This window comes from Benincasa hispida, chromosome 6 (genome assembly GCF_027475165.1).
Source record: "Benincasa hispida cultivar pf3 chromosome 6, pf3_genome.v1.1, whole genome shotgun sequence".
In the NCBI taxonomy this organism is placed as follows: Eukaryota; Viridiplantae; Streptophyta; class Magnoliopsida; order Cucurbitales; family Cucurbitaceae; genus Benincasa; species Benincasa hispida.
In genome coordinates this window covers 12,846,706-12,862,065 of record NC_143483.1, presented here as the reverse complement: position 1 = coordinate 12,862,065, position 15,360 = coordinate 12,846,706, and the positions used below count along the sequence as shown (strand labels likewise).

The window sequence follows — 15,360 nt, the reverse complement described above, 5'->3', positions numbered from 1 at the left end:
TTGGCCAGCTTGTCTAAAGTTTTGTCCAAGAAGCATGAGCCCATACTCACAGCTCGTGAGATCATGGAGTCCCTGAGAGAATGTTTAGACATCTGTCCACACAACTCAAGCATGACGCTCTCAAGTTCAACTTCAATGCCTGGATGAAAGAAAGGACATCAGTTCGTGAACATGCATTACTACAAAAGCCACATCTGGCAAGTGAGCGTGGGTAGGTGGCTGGGTGTAAAGCCCGAACTCTACGTTTCCTATATAAGCATGTTTAGCCATAAGAATGTTATATTAATTATTTGATAAGTGGAGATCCATGGTTACTTACAGAGGTTACGAAGGAAAGGAAAGAAAAACAAATTAATTGAAGAAACTCACTAATTAAAACTGGCCAGAAGCACTAAGTGTTGGATGAGGTGGCGGTTTGACCATTGAACATGGGAGGCGACATGAAGTATAAAAGGAAGAGAAATTTCAGAAGCTCGGTTTTGGAAAATAACTTGAGCATATTAAGTAAGATCGGTGTCATTTAAAAGCTGGGAGAATCTAGTTTTTTAGGTTGTTTTTCCGGAGAGAGATCTCACAAGGAGAAGAACAAAAAGTAAAGAATTTACAGAAGGGGCTAATTCTCAAATTAATCAGGGCCCAGGGTGAAGATTAGAAGCACCAAGCCAAATTACAAGGAATTTGGGGCTGAGAAACTCAATTTTAAACAAGTTTATAGAAGGAAGTTTCTTAAAAAGAGTTATGGATTTTGAGTTATGAATTTTTGAATTTGAAATAGGAAATTGGTGCGTAAACAAGTAGCTGCTTGGGAAGATTAAGCAAGCAGCTCACCATAATGAGCGAGAGCGAGATAAGGAAATGAGCGAGAGTGAGATAAGGAAATGAGCGAGAGCGAGATAAGGAAATGAGCGAGAGCGAGAGTGAGAGTGAGATAAGGAAGAAGTGGATCTCGCTAAGGAAGAAAATCTCTCTGGTTTTGTGTTGAATCTCGCTCAAGAAGAGAATCTCGCTGGAAAGTGACAAATCTCGCTGGAAAGTGAAAAATCTCGCTAGAAAGTGGTAAATCTCGCTCATGAGGATGATCTCGCTCATGAGGGTGATCTCGCTCATGATGATCATCTTGCTAATAATATTGATTTTGTTGATGAAAGTTTCATTAGTAAGTAAATTATCTGAAGCATTTTGATGAGAATTCTAAGGAATTTAACCGGGAATTATGTCCTTTCAGGCCAAGAGGAGCTAGAAGAGGCATATAAACTGTTAAGAGCCCCGACGAGCTGTGAGTGACTAAAATGAACTTAATGCTTTCAATGTTTACGTATAAAAGACCATGTAAGTTACAGAGATGTTGACGATGAATTTATACTTTCGCAAGCAACAAATGTTTAATGAATAACATAACGGATCTTCTCCAGCTTGTATATGTTTTAACGCATGCCAAGGTATGTTGTGAATTCATTACAAAATTTAAGTTCCTATGTTGAAGCATGCGTTTTGGAGGAAGGCTATGATAGAATGAGTCTTTGTTTAAATGGTATACAATAAAGCTTAATTTGATGCTAGAAAATAACCCGATACTGAAGAACATGGAGAAGGTATCTGGGTAATAGTATCTAAGGTATTGACGGTACTTAGAAAACTCCACGTGCACGTAGGTAGTTCTAAATGAGAGGCGAAGTATGGGTCTCCTAGGCCATATACCAGCAAAGGGAGGCCGAAGTATGGGTTTCTTGGCCGGTGACAGATTTTGGGAGACTAGAGCGATGTATGCTCGTTCTCAACTAAGGAATAATGATGTTTAAGAATGTTTATCAATGTTTATGTTTAAAGAAAGGTGCTTGAGATGCTCAACAATATATTTACATGTTATAATGATGTAATGCATGATGTAATATGATTTTATAGTCACTCACTAGGCTACTAGCTCACAGATTTTCTATGTTTTCCTTTTCTAGGTAGCGGTCAGATTCCTCAAGGTTGATCCTACTGCTGCTTGCCACTGAAAGGCCCGGCTTGTTAAGAAGAATTTAGGTTGATGGTCTGTCTATGTACATATGTTTTGAGGGGGATTAGGGCTTTGTTAGTGAAGTTTGGGCTCAATAGTAAATATTTTACTTGTAGATGTCATGTCATGACGGCTTGCATGTGATTATATAAACTTATGTAGAACCTTATGGCGACGTGCTATTTGTGTACATTAATAATGTTAATAGGTTGGTATCCAGGTTAAAGGGCTAAGGTGGTAAGTGTTGGCAGTAGGGCTAGTAACTACTACATCCTTTTCCAGATTAAAAGAGTAATCTGGGAGGGGGTTTGATGCTGGGTAAGTGGCTTATGTAGATGGTGGCGGCGGTTGGGTCGACGGTTGATCGTGTGTGAGAGGAAGGTGGCGTGGTTAGGGTTGGACGATCGTGCAGAAGAGATTCAGGGAGGTTGGCTCGCCGTGCGTGAGAGAAGGAAATTTTAATTATCTTTCCTTTTTTCCCCCTCTATTTATATACATACATACATACATACATACATACATATAATATTTAAAACCCCTTTCCTTTTCCCTTTTAAATTCCAAATTCCAAAATCTCTTCTTAAGTTCCATCCAAATAAATTCAAAAACAATATTTCAAATAATTTCCAAAATCCTCCTCTGAGTTAATTTAAATCTTCCATCCTCACCTACAAATCAAATTATCTTACTAAAACAATTCAATGTAACCAAAAACCAAATTAAATCCTAGTTAATTCAAAATAAATAAATTGAAATTAATTGAGCCAATAATTTAAATCCTGAATTCTAATTCTTCCATACAACTCCAACATCAATACTAAATATTTACATGAAAACTCCCAGGGTGTTATACAAGGTCTGTTGCCTGCCCTTTATCCCAGAGGCCTTGCTTAAAAAGGTGATTTAATCCAACTGGACTAATATATGCTAGCATTCCATGCCAGAGTTGAGTCTTATTTTCAGGCTTATGAGAAGCTAGATTTGATTCTACAATATAGGTACTTCTTGACAAAACATACAAGCCTCCCTTTAGGTAACCTGTCATTTTCAAAATAGATGACTTATACACAGTCATCACACCTTGTTGAGCCTTCCAAGTGTAACCAACTTTATCAAAAGTGCCGAGAGAGATTAGGTTTCTTTTAAGGCTTGGTACAAATCTCACGGAGCTAAGGATTTTAAGGGATCCGTTGCTTAGTTTTAAGGTAGCAGATCCTATCCCTTTAATTTTACACAATGGTTGTCACCAACCATTACTTCACCACCATAAAATTCCTTCAAATCATGAAGAATCCTTTATAAGAAGTTATATGAAAAGTACAGCTGGAATCCATATCCATTCACCATCCATTTCAGACTAAGATACTATCAAGACTTCAGCTATTTCAAAACCTTTAGCATTGGATGATACCTTATTCTCATATCTAGCAGGAAGTTTACCTTTGCGCCTTAAGATAGGGCATTCATATTTTGTATGACCTTCCTTTTTGCAGTAATTGCAAGTAATTTTCTCCTTCTCCTTGTTTACAAACTTGTTTGATGTTTTCGATTGATGTTTATTCGATTTCTGATGCTGCTTTTTTTTTCTTTTTTATTGTTTTCCTTCAGAAAAAAATGCTTCAGGCTCCTTTTTTTTCGGACTTTAGCTCAAGCTCTTTCGAACGAAGAGAATCTAAAACAATATCAAGAGTCAAGGTTTCTCTTCCATACTTAATGGTTGCCTTCATTTCCTTATACTACTTAGGTACCGAATTAAGAAGAATCACTACTTGATTCTCACCTGATATTTTTCCCCTATATTCACTAATGCCAAACATATTGTTCGGGCTCAAATCGATGTCATTAGTTCGACTCTCATCGAAACAAAAATATTTATAAACCAATGAACCTACATCTTATACTAACAAGTAGCATAAGCGGCAAGAAAGGGGTCGATCCACAAGGAAGGCTTGTTTAATCTAAAGAAGGAAACATACTTGAAAATCAAAGGATAAAAGATAATTGTAAATAAAAGTGGTTCAATCTTATTTCTAGTTCAAGTTAGACATTCAATGCAATCTCTATCATCGCTTTCTACAAATTAGTCTTGCAAACGAATTATGCACACAACTACTCGCTTGACTCGACTAGGCTAACCTTTACAAAGGTGGATAGGTAGCAAAATCTAATAAAACAAGCGTTCTAACTATTGATTAAAGTTGGAAAGGCCTAACCCTAACCAACCTAAATGCCCTAGTTCTATTGAGTTCTATAGCGTCCATATAGAATAGAAAACATATGCATTAAATTTGAGAATTCAATTGTGTCGATTAATTGTGAAGATAGACATATTCAATTAACTGAATTTGTCCTTGAATCTAGAAATTTATGTATTCTAGGAATAGCCATCAAATACAAAATTAACCATTGCCACTTGGTAGACCTTAGCTAGACATTCTTATACATGAATACATCCTAGCAACATATCCAATCAAGCTTGTAGGAAAACTAAGAATCTTGGCTTAACATGCTTAAAAGAAAAAAATCCGTAAACATGCTTTTGGAATTTAAAACCGATTCAAGAATTCATAATTTCATAATGCAATTTATAAAGAAAAGCAGAAAACTCAAGAAGATTGCAAGAATTATTGAAACCCTAGAAACAAGGTTGAGAAATTATTTCACAAATCCATAGATAAATCTATGAAGAAATCCATTACAATGTTTACAATCAAAGAAAGAAATGAAAATCTAACTAATTAGAGACAAAGTTAGCAAGGAGTTGAACTATGAAGAGAGAAACTTTGAACTCTATGAAGAATTCTGCATCACCCTCGTTAAAAATGAAAGAAAATGTTTTATAGTTGCAAATGTAGCGTTGGGCTAGGATCTTGACGCTGGGTTGCGCAAGACGCGCTCGTGCGTAGACAGTCTCATCAAACTCCGGACCGTTGTGACGCTGTTGGGAGCATTGCAACGCTACCTTGTTTTACAGTAGATTGATGCTTTCTGTCTTCAAGCATTGCTCGATGCTTCTAGGAGGGCCGTGATGCTGGGTCTGATGACATTTTGGTAATTGCTCTGATTCTCTTCAACTTTGTTGACTTCTTGGTTATTATTTTTTTTTAATCCTTTTTAGCCCAATTTTCTCGAAATGATTCCTAATCGCTTCTGGGACTGTTTTACCTACAAAATGAACATTAAAAGCAAATAAATAACACGATTTTGATGGAATTAAAGTAGAACATATATCTCTTTTAAATACCTATCAAAACACCCCCAACTTAACTCTTGATCGTCCTGAGAAAGTCAAATCTATAAATATGCATACAGTCAATCAAAATATGAACATTCATTGTGTATTCATTCAAAGAGCTCATTCAAAATATTTATATGTTCATTTTACTTACATAAAAATTTGATCCAAATCTCTCTTTTCAACAAACAAGGAAGTAATGATACAAATGGGCATTAAGAATTTTAAAATTTTTCTAACAAAGAGTTGAAACCTATTTTTGACAAGAAGACGTCTTTTTCTTGTAAAGTCATAAAAGAAAGGATTACTCGGTTTTAGTTTATTTAAAGGCTAAAACTAGTAGAAAGGTAATATCCAACTCTCAATTCCTCTTTGCCCTATATTGGCTTGGTTATCGGTCTAATATATACCTAACTTGTAAAAAAAAGAGGCAATTCGAGGACAAGCATGCCTTTTTAAATTCATGCACACAAAATGTAATTGACATTTCTTTTACCTAGAGGGATAGCTTTCACACTCATACCATAGCGAGCCTATTGCTATTTTCTCGTAGATCCTAACTAGACACAATGGAGGTAGCTATTTTCACCTCTATCCATGCACACACATACATGTTAGTGAAGGTTATGTTAATTTGGCAAACTTGCTTTATTTTTTATGCTAGCAACTTTTTTTTTTCTTTTTTAAACACTAGGCTCTTTTTATTCATTTGTCTAGACTTGCTTCTAAAACAAGATGGTTGTTTTTAGACCAAAGATTGTCCTATCGAGGTATTAAAGAAAATTAAGTAGATACGACATTTCTAAGAGTTTTAAGATTCTAAATAAATCTAAAAAAAAATCTAAGTATTCGATTTTTTATGAAATTAAAAGGAAAAGAAAGTTTCTTTTGAAAAATTGAGTTTCAAAATTTTGTTAGAAAAGATTTTAAGAAGTCTAAAATTTTATTTATATCATTACTTGAAAGAGTGCATCATCAAAGTTTCATTGATAAAAATCAGAGATTGTGTAAATCAAATGATGCATAAAAAAAAAAGTGAATGTGATTCTTGAATGAATGAACATGCATTAAATCAATCATGCATTAAAACAAAAATGAGTTGTTTTTTTAAGAAAATGTCAAGATCGTGATATTATTTTTCAAAGTATAAAAAATATGCCATCGAAATGCATTAGAGCCTCATCAAGATGTATCTAACCAAGATCACAAAATCTAATAACCCGAGCTCAGGTTGCAATATTTGTTGGGATTGGTGTCCTAATTCTCCCGGCGGTCTCGTAGTTTGTAAACATTTTGTACACATTGTTAATAATAAAATAAGTGTTATTTTATTTTCATTTACTCGTATCTAATAAACTAAGATCCGTGATTATTTCATGTAACTTAAGCATGTATGTGAGACATACAAGTGAATCATGCTTTAAGTAATAACCTTAATGGTCTATAGTATAAGGATAAAAAAGGGATATCTTATCCTGGTGACATTACAGATACGGCCCGCTTTGTAGATATTTACAAGTGTTGTAAAGTGCTACAAAGATCTGATCCTGACCATTCATATGGAGACATGCGAGCAGGGGTGTCCTATACAAATAGTTTATATAAGACCGGACCACGAAATGATTATTCTCTTTATATAATGTCGTTGATAATTGATACTTACATTTCACTCAAATGATCATAGGTGACATGACCTTAATCCCGAGTGAGTTGGGAATTCCTGCTTATGAGTGCGGTCCATTGACTAGTATAGGTGAGAGTGACCAGATTGCCAACTCAACAAGCCTACCTTTTTGGGGATTCGTCTGATTAGGGAGCTGGGAACTCAGCTACACAAGACGGAATTCACTCCTTTTCCGAAGCAGAGGTAAGTAGATAAATTACTCCCTTAAGGGCTGATTCAGGATCTTGAACATAGTGGCCACATCCTCTCTTTGGAAGAGAGAACTCAGCCATAGTAGGATTATGACTTATTATTCATTAGAGGAATCAGTGGTACTTAAGAAGTTAGATGTAACTATGGGGTAAAATGGTAAATTGGCCCAGTTGTACTTATGAGCGATTTGTGAAAGGTTATCACATTGTTGATTGGTCATATGGACACAGAAATATATCTGTAGTGAGAATAGTGCAGGCGTCGGTCTTTAGTGGAGTGCCCAGCAATTAACAGATGGTGGATCTCGTGACTAAAGAGTTTAGTCAATTATTCACATGGGAGCTTCAAGCTACAAGTCCATGAGGTCCCCTTGGTAGCTCAATGGGTTCAAGTTGAGAATCAGATTTTGGGTTGATTTGAAGTATTCAAATTAACAAGAGGAAATTCAGTTATATGTGATATAATTGATATGATGTATTTGATACATTAATTGGAGGAATTAATATAAATATGATTTATATTAAGTATCATAAAATAGAAAAAGAACTATGGTTTATATGTTTTATATGATGAAATATTAAAACTATAGGTTATAAATATAGTATGATAAGTTGGTTATCATATTTATTTATAATATATTAATTATATGATAATTAATTCTTTTTCTCTAATAACCGAATTGAGTGGGAGGTTATTGGAAGTTTTATGGTAACCGTGAGATAAAAAGAAAATTTGTTTTCCAAAATTAGTGGTTGATTTATTTGGGAAATCTCACGAAAAAACTATCAAGTAAAAAGAGTTTTTACTAAGCGATAACGTTGACAGCATAAACGATCGAGTTAAGAGTTGACTATACGATAGTTACTTGTTGATCATTGCTACACGATCGAGTAGTAAAGTCTATACGATAGGCTTCATCTTCTAAACAATCGAGTACATCATCTATACGATAGACAGTCTTCATATCTCCCACTTACTCGATCATATACCTCATGTTTTCCTCAATCCAAGATCATACAAAGCCCACAACTCCTCGATTCTCACATCGAAAATACCAAGGTAACACTTGTGGTGGTGTTCTAACTCAGTTCGTGGATCGAGTTGGACCCGATTGGGGTCGAGGATCATTTAGACGTTCGTGTAGGCTGTGTTTTGTTCGTTGCATTTGAGTGCTGCTTTAGACGCATTGGAGACTGATTGAGGGATACTTGAAGAATAGTTCTTCAAATGTACGCATACTCTATCTCTTGTATCCTCTTGTAGCATACTGTAATTTATGTTTATGCATAACCTATTCATTTTCATTTAAGACTATAATTGTTGTGTTCATTCTGAATGGGATTTAGAACGTCCCACTTCCATTTCTCATGGAGATCTCTGTTTAGATTTTCTTCAATTGGTATCAGAGTCAGGTTGTTCTGATATTCCAAATTCCATTGCTGTATTGAACTTCTTTTACAGTCATGGTGGGTTTCAAGTTTTCTACAATGCATTTAAGAGTTAAATGTGTTTGTGGATATGTTGATGGATGTTTACGGGATGGTTGCCTCTTTTTAAAGCTTTCTTTAAGTTTACAAAGTGTTGATTTGTAAGGCCCCTGCATTTTTTGGAATAATTAACAAGTAATCGAGTCTGTATTCAAAGTGTTTTAAGTTTTTTTTTAGTCGTTCGTGATGAAGTTTTGAAGCATGGAGATGCAGTACTCATCGAGGAAGAAGACCAAAGGTTGGTCGCATCATCTAGCCCAAGCTAAACGATCGTTCAGATTTGACTAAACAATCGTGTAGAAAAGTTCTACCCGATCGTGTAGTATTTACTAAAAGATCGTATAGTTGATGCTAAACGATTGGGTAAAGAGTTTACTCTATCATGTAGCATTGGCTGCTCAATCACATGGACGCTTGAGGTAAATGATCGCATAGAGTATTTGATGCTCGTCGTTTAATAGGTACGCCCACTAAACGATCGTATAGTCCAACATGCTTCATCGCATAGTCACTGGCTACACGATCACCCGCTATACGACACCTTATGCTTGCTCAACGATCGTTTATACGATTATGCTTCATCACATCGTTGTTGTCGACTTGATAGTTTAAGGCATGTGTCACACGATGTGCGCTGCACGATCGCGTGACCTTCATGCTTCATCGCGTAGTCAAAGGTACACGATCGTTGCTAAACGATCATTTACGCTCTTATTGCTAGACGATCACAAGGAGTTGTTACATGATCAAGGAGACGCAGCTTCGCCCAGATGGTTTAAGGCCCGATTCGCCTGTTTGAACAGGTAGACTCATTGTTCTTTGTAATAGTTAGCTTTATTCTTAAGAATTTGAGGCTAATTATCCCCGTTTATCAACTTTTATTTAATGTACATGAGATGTATGTTTGTTTATATGTCATAGTATATGACATATAGATTTAAAACTCACCTTAGGTTATGCATTTTATTCATGCATCATATATTATAAGTGTTATAATATAGTTAATGGCATGATGAAATTACAAGAAAGCATGCTCATACATCATATAATATAAGAGTTATATTTATGCATGCATTAAGCATATTCATGTATTATCTTTATATTATAAAAGTTATAGTATAAGGGTGTATGAGAGCATGTATGCTTGGTTTATTGCTTTGTTATATAAGTGTTATATACCAGTAGTAATGAATGAACAATGCATGGAGCATCACACTTAGGCTTATTTATAAGAGTTATGAATGCCTTGTATGTGTTGCTTTGTATTGTGGTTGGTTTTAGTTGTTTCCTGTTATAAGTGTTATAATGGAAATTAGAACTAAAATCAATAAGAAAGAGTTGCATGCAAACTTAGGTGACTCATGTTTTAAAAGGGTTTTAAAATTTGATTGAGATAGACCTAAGTTCATGGTTCTGATGAGATTAGATACCTAAGTTTAATCTTTTGAATCGGTTTAATAGGATTAAATTGATTTCCAGAAAAGACTAAATTTGTATTAAATTTATCTATAAGGGACCTTTTGTCTAAGGCGGGTTCTGGCTAGGCTGGGGTATTTAAGCTGACAGAAATGGAACACCCCTACCTGGGAACCAACTTGGAAAGGTGAATTAGATAGATTTTCTACAAGCATGCAACAGTTGATCAAAGACTTTGTTAAAGAGTTTAATGAATGATGATCAAAAGTTGTTCAACTTTCCAAAGTAAAAGCTACTTTTGGGCAAGCCTAAAAAGTCACTTAGTTAAAATCATTAGTCGTGTTTTTTCTAAGTAAACTAAACCCTAGGTTATTAAATATTCAGTGGTAGGAAAAGATATATATGATATGTCAATTCCACCCACGTTTCTCCCTAAATGTTCACGTCGTGAGATTCATGCTTGGCTCGTGGTGCCCTGGGAGCATCCTCCTTTGGATGTATTTGTATGAGTCAATATGAAGGTGGACGGAGAGAGTGTTTATAGTAAGTAGGTGAATGATGTGTGTCAACATGTTCTGCGGTCTCCTTCATTAATTTGCACCGTGAGATCTTCTTGCACGGCCTCGTGGTGCCTTGGGAGCGTCCCCCTTCGGATGGTTTGTGCGATTGACCAATATCAAGGTGAACTCCAGAAATGGACAAGGTCGCTTTAGTTTTTGCCCCAATCGGATTTTTTCCCTTCAAATTAGTTACTTGGTGCAGAACTCTAGGATCTAAAATGAAGGGCCACACTTACAGGAAATTGTTAAACAAGTTAATGATTTCTTGACTAAATCAATGATGGCTAGGAACAAAAGTTGTTCTGGTGTTAATGACTGGTTGAGAGTGTCAATTCAAATGAGGGATAAATTTACTACTCTTTTGTGGCTTTTTTCCTAAACCACTAAAGCGTCATTGCAAAACTAGATGTCATATGGAGTTCATTTAGATTTTGCTAAACCATATTGGATTTTTTTTTAAAGATTATTTGCTAAAATCTAATGTAGATCAATGTGTTTGTATTTTTAGCAACATGTATGATTTTCCGTTAGTTACTCTTTTAATTTGACCAATTACATACATTGGAAAGAGTCTCTTAAAACATATTTAGTGGTAAACAACCTCGAGTTTGTCATGGTTGAGGAGTGTGTCCTAAAGTCCCAACCCTTGATGCACCGCGAAATGTTCGTAATGCATATGAGGTGTGGATGAAGGCTAATTCAATATCCCGACTTCACATTTTGGCTAGCATACCTGATGCATTAGCCAGAGAACATGGTCATTGCACATTAGATCATGGACTCGTTGCAAGAATTGTTTGAACGTCAGTTCTCACTTTTTAAGAAAAAAGGGATGGATGACAAAGAAACCAGTGGTGCCAGTTCTCAAGATAACCTCCAGTCTTTCTTGAATGTCAAGGGACTAAAAGAGAAAGCAATTGTTGCTGAGTCTGGAAAAGTTCATCGACGAGAATTGTTCTCTGAAATGGAACTTGGAGCTTATATAGGTTCTGACATTGATCCCACTACTAAGGGTGTACATGGGTTGGGTTGAGGGTATTTTTTGGACCAATCCGAAAATTCAGGTTGGTTTGATTGGAAACCCAAATGACCCAAATAAATTTTCTAACCCAACCCAACCCAACCCTTAAAATTCGAGTTGGGTTGGGTTGGATTGTCGAGTTATAACTTTTTTTTTTTACTTTTAATGAAAAATATGTAAATTTATATACAACACTGTGACTAATAACTAAAATCTCATGAAATTAAGATGCTAAATACCAAATATCTATGATATTTATTGTAAACTTTAAACAAAGACAAATATCATAACAATTTTAAAAGAAAAAATATTAAAAATTAAAAAATTAATCAATACAAATAAATCAAACTTTAAACAAAGAGGAATATATATATACATATATATATAAAAAATTCGGGTTGGGTTAGGTCAACCCAAATTTTTTTTAGCCAACCCAACCCAATAAAACTAGAAAAATTCAACCCAACCCAACCCTTACATTTTGGGTTGGATAGTCGGGGTTGTTCGGGTTGTCGGGTTATTTGAACACCCCTACCCACTACTCTCTAAAAGAGGAAGAAGTCTAAAGACAGTAAATGTGATTTATTTGTCTTGGAGACGTGTTTGGTAGAGAATGATGATTCTGTCTGGATACTTGATTCAGGTGCTACTAATCACGTAAATTCTTCCTACCAAGGATTTAGTTCCTAGAAAACATTGGAAGATAGAGAGTTGACTCTTCAAGTCGGTATTGGTGAGGTTGTTTCAGCTGTTGCTGTAGGCAGGCTAAAGATATTTTTGGATAAGAAACGTTATCTGTTACTGGATAATATTTTTGTAGTTTCTCACATCAAGAGGAACTTAATCTCGGTTTCTTGTCTAATTGAACAAGGTTATACCGTCTCATTTTCTAAGAATAAAGTGTTTATTTTCAAGAATGGTATGGAGATTGGTTTTGGTTCAATAGAAAATAACTTATATGTACTAAGGCCGTTAGTCATAAAAGACTTGCTTAATACTGAAATGTTCAAAACAACGACATTGCAAAAAGACCAAAGGATTCTCCTAAGGAAAACGCCCATCTTTGGCATATAAGGTTAGGTCACATCAACCTCAATGGGATAGAGAAGTTGGTGAAATGTGGACTTGTAAAATATTTAGAAGAAAACTCATTGCCAGTATGTGAATCATGCCTTGAAGGCAAGATGACCAAACGACCTTTTACTGGAAAAGGTTATAAAGCCAAGGAAACCTTGGAGCTTATACATTCAAACCTCTGTGGTTCGATGAGTGTTAGAGCTCGAGGTGGGTATGAATATTCCATCTCTTTCATAGATGATTTTTCAAGATATGGATATCTATACTTAATGCAAAGTAAGTCTGATGCCCTTGAAAAGTTCAAGGAGTATAAGGTTGAAGTTGAAAACTTGTTAGGTAAGAAGATAAAAACACTACGTTCTGATCGTGGTGGAGAGTATATAGACTTAGAAATCCATAAGTATATGATAGTACATAGAATCAAGTCCCAACTTTCGACCCCATGTACACCTCAGTAGAATGGTGTATCAGAAAGGAGAAACAGAATCCTGTTGGACATGGTTCCGTCTATGATCAGTTATGCTCATCTTCCAAACTCGTTTTGGGGATTTGCAGTGGAAACTTCATGTTATATTTTGAACAACGTTCCCTCAAAGAGTATTTCTGAAACACCTTTTGAGCTGAAGAGAGGCTGTAAAGGTAGTTTACGCCACTTCAGGATTTGAGGATGTTCGGCCCACGTGCTTGTGCGTAACCCTAAGAAGTTGGAACTGTGTTCGAAAGTTTGCCTCTTTGTAAGCTACCCCAAGGAAATGAGGGGTGGATACTTCTATGATCTGAGTGAGAATAAGGTGTTTGTATCGACAAATGCTATCTTCTTAGAAGAAGACCACATCAGAGATCATAAACCACGAAGCAAGCTTGTTTTACATGAGATTTCTAATGAGATTACAAAGAGCTCAATAAGAGCTGTTGAATAGACTAATAGATCAACAAGAGTTGTTGATGTCGGTTCATCTAGTCAACCATCTTAAGAGTTAAGGCTGCCTCGACGTAGTGGGAGGTTGCAAACCCACCGGAATGCTACATGGGTTTGACTGAAGCCCCAAACATCATGTCTGATGATGGTGTTGAAGATCCATTGTCTTATAAGCAAGCAATGGAGGATGTTAACAAAGATGAGTGGATTAAAGCCATGAATTAGGAAATGAAGTCTATGTACTTCAATTATGTCTGGGAACTTGTGGATCAACCAGATGAGGTAAAACCTATAGGGTGTAAGTAGATCTACAAGAGAAAACAAGGGTAGATGGAAAGGTGCAGACCTTTAAGGCTAGACTCGTGGCAAAGGTTTATACCCAAGTCGAGGGAATGGACTATGAGAAAATTTTCTCACCTATTTTGATGTTGAAGTCTATCAGGACTCTCTTGTCCATAGCCACATTTATGATTATGAGTTATGGAAAATGGACGTCAATACTGCCTTTCTGAATGGTAATCTTAAGGAAACCATCTACATGGCTCAACCAGAGAGGTTCATTGTTCCAGATCAAGAGTAAAGAGTTGTAGGCTTAATAGATCTATTTATGGACTGAAACAAGCATTTAGATCGTGGAACATTAGATTTGATAGTGCGATCAAATCATTTGGCTTTGATTAAAATGTTGATGAGTCTTGTGTTTACAAGAAAATCATCAACAACTCAGTAGCTTTCCTAGTACTGTATGTGGATGATATCCTACTCCTTGGGAATGATGTAGGTTTTCTGACTGACATTAAAAAGTGGCTAGCTGCCAAATTCAAAATGAAAGATTTGGGAGAGGCGTAGTATGTTCTAGGGATCCAAATCATTCGGGATCGTAAGAATAAGAGGTTGGCCTTGTCTCAGGAATCGTACATTGACAAGATGTTGATCAGGTACTCGATGTAGAATTTCAAGAGGGGTTTATTACCCTTCAGGCATGGAATTATTTTGTCTAAGGAACAATGTCCTAAGACACTTAAAGAGGTTGAGAAAATGAGACGAATTCCCTATGCTTCGACTGTTGGAAGCCTCATGTATGCAATGTTATGTATTAGACCTGACATTTGCTATACAGTAAGGATTTTTAGTCAATATCAGTCCAATCAAGGATTAGACCATTGGACAGCGGTCAAAACGATTCTCAAGTATCTTCGGAGAACGAGATGCTATATACTCATGTATGGAGATAAGGATTTGATCCTTACAGGATACACAGACTGACTTTCAGACTGATAGAGATTCTCAGAAATTGACATTTGGGTCAGTGTTCACTCTGAATGGAAGGCTGTAGTTTGGCCAAGCATCAAGCAAGGATGCATCACGAACTCCACTATGGAAGCCGAACACGTAGCCACTTGTGAAGTTGCTAAAGAGGTTGTTTGGCTTAAGAAGTTCCTTACAGATTTGGAAGTTGTTCCAAATATGTCTTTACCGATCACTCTCTATTGTGATAAACTTGGGGCTGTGGCAAATTCTAAGGAGCCTCAGAGTCACCGAAGAGGCAAGCATATTTAATGGAAGTATCATTTGATTAGAGAGATTGTGCATTGTGGTGATGTGGTAGTCACGAAGATCGCGCTGGAGCAAAATGTTGCTGATTCGTTTACAAAGGCTCTCACGGCTAAAGTGTTTGAGGGTCATCTAGAGAGCCTAGGTTTACAAGACATGCGGCGCCTTGTTTAAGGCAAGTGGGAGATTATACTGGGGTATAGAGTATGCCTT

At 36.1% G+C, this 15,360-nt stretch overlaps 1 long non-coding RNA gene across 1 annotated transcript; it reads left to right on the top strand.

Annotated features, from left to right (window-relative positions):
- The first annotated feature begins 3,331 nt into the window (after positions 1-3,331).
- On the top strand, positions 3,332-7,484 carry LOC150035421 (uncharacterized). Its single transcript, XR_016530266.1, has 3 exons — positions 3,332-3,504; positions 3,611-5,053; positions 6,922-7,484. It is a non-coding gene; the product is annotated as an uncharacterized LOC150035421 (long non-coding RNA).
- The last annotated feature ends 7,876 nt before the right edge of the window (positions 7,485-15,360 follow it).